We start from the raw sequence: 2,385 nt of genomic DNA, 5'->3' as shown, positions 1-2,385 counted from the left end.
ACTCTGTGTGTCCTAGTCCGCAGCTGGAAATGTTTTTCAAGAGTGGGACTGAAACTATAAAAAGGAGGGACAACCCCTCCTTTCCTGCCCATGGCATTCACTACACCTGAAGAGAGAAAGGAAGTATTCACTGGATGCTGAGGAAGAGGGTCTGATGTACACAGTTTGATCTGGAAGGCAGCTGAAAGCATGTGGTGAGAAACTTTGCTTGAAGAGGATATAATTTAAGTTAGGCACTAGTAAACGTTTCATCTTTATTTTCTTTGTAACCATTTCTGACTTTTATTCCTCATTAGTTGGATTCACTTAAAATCTCTCATTGTAGTTAATAAACTTGTTTTATTGTTTTATCTAGTCTAGTGTGTTTGAATTGAAGTATCTGGGTAACTCTCTTTTGGGGTGGTAAATAGTGTGCACAGGAATAATCTTACAGGTATAATGGACTTAATATAATTTGTAGTGTCCAGGAGAGGGCTGGGCAGTACAGGACATAGATTTCTGGGAGAAAATCTAAGACTGGGTGTGTGTTGGGGTCACCCTGCTGTATAACCCAGGCTGGTGAGAGCCAGAGTGTAACCCAGGTGTGGTTGGCAGGCTGCAGTTACACACTGACACTCAGGGCTGGCTTGCATGCTCTCAGGCTGTTTGTGAGTGGCCCAGGTGGGAATTATTTTGGCGAGACTTTGTAAGGCACTCAAGGCTGCAGGGCTGGGGGGTGACAGAGCTGCTCATTAGCCTGGATTGTACCCTGGCATGCCAGAGATGTGTAAACAGGACTCTCACGTGGGAGTAAAGGGGTTCTATTCTCTCAGTGTTTGGCACTGGCATGACCGCTGTCAGAATGCTGTGTCCACTAAGCAGTGTGACATAATGTCTGTGCCACTCAGGAAAGACAAGAAGTTCAGGCACTTCAGTGCTATAAGGCCTATGTCATCGCTGCCGTGACATAATTAATCTAAGCAGCCCATGGTGTATGCTCACCCACAGTCATTCCTCAAGCCTACTATGGGCTTTCAGGTCCTAGAGAAGTGTGTTTCCCAGTTAATCTCATTAAAGTTCCTAAATTCCCATCCATCCTCTTGTTAGAGGGCTGGTGGGTTCATTTTGTGCCTCCTTAATGATAAAATATCAAGACATTTTTTTCAAAGCAGCTCTTGTTTCTTTAAATAGCAAGTCTTCCAGCCGCACTCGACACCCCTGCTTCCCCCTCTGTAAAGCTGAGCTGGTCACTTGGCCTCTGGTCTCCTTGCACCATAACAAAGACCTTGGAGGGCAGTGACAAGCATTCGTAAAGTGCTCCATATAGTAAATGGTCATTAGTATTAGTCCAAGGGGATTGTTCTTGACTTCTCTTTCTAGAACTAGTAGATTGAAAAAGGAAGCCCAAGAAGGGTGTTAGAAACTGCCCCTCTCCCCCATTTCCCAACCTGCTGATGAGTCTTCCCTTGTGCATCTAGTACAGAGCCTTATGAGTTTCCTAAGTCAAAGTTCTGTCTGGGGCTGGAGGTTTTTGGGATACATTTTAGGGAATACTTAGTGTACAAAAGGACAATGGGATGGGCTTTAGAGCACCCAAACTGCTCTCATGCTTTCAGCCTAGCCAGATGATTGTGTGTTGGGGCAGGGCAGGAGGACAAATTTGATTCCCCTTGGGAAAATGACCATCACTGAAAAATCCTTCAATGTTCTCAGCTCCTGGTCTTTATTCACTTCCTATTCAGCCCAGGGTTTCCTTTTACAGTCTGAATGAAATGTATTCAGGTTGTAATCACAACCACCATTCCCTTATCTAACTGACATGCACTCCTGTAATGCTCACCCCTCCCCACCCTCCGAACACTCTCACAAGTCATGGCTACATCTTAATCTTGTCCTTCATAACTGAATCTGGCCTTAGTGTCCTGAATTCTCTATGCTAAGATAGTTCTAAATTGCTGTTCAGTCTCTTCATTCTTTTAACCTTCTCCAGAACTAATCTGTCACGTGGATTTTGTCATAATTCAACAGATTATAATAAAGCCAGGGATATCTTGCTTTGTCTCTACAGCATTCTGGCACCTGCATGAGCGGCATGGAGCTTGCCCTGTGCTCCCCGTTGCAAGGAAGGTATTGATAAAGTGATGTGTGCCTTCTTGGTAGAGGGAAGGCCAGCTCCCTCTTTACAGATAAGTATAGAAAATGTGGCAGGGAAAACATCAGTCTAACGTGTGAGCTGTTTCTATAGGAATATCTAATATGAAATTAACCAGACTGTCCACTGGGAGGCACTGTTACCATTACACACACAGCCGATCCATTTTCAAATTGCAGTACAAACCAGTCTCGGAAAGGGTGTGTTTCAGGCACACATGAGTTTTAAAAATCTAGGCTTCAGAGGGAGTCGTG

Source organism: Eretmochelys imbricata, chromosome 6 (genome assembly GCF_965152235.1).
Source record: "Eretmochelys imbricata isolate rEreImb1 chromosome 6, rEreImb1.hap1, whole genome shotgun sequence".
NCBI classification, from domain to species: Eukaryota; Metazoa; Chordata; order Testudines; family Cheloniidae; genus Eretmochelys; species Eretmochelys imbricata.
Note: the sequence above shows the minus strand (reverse complement) of the source record.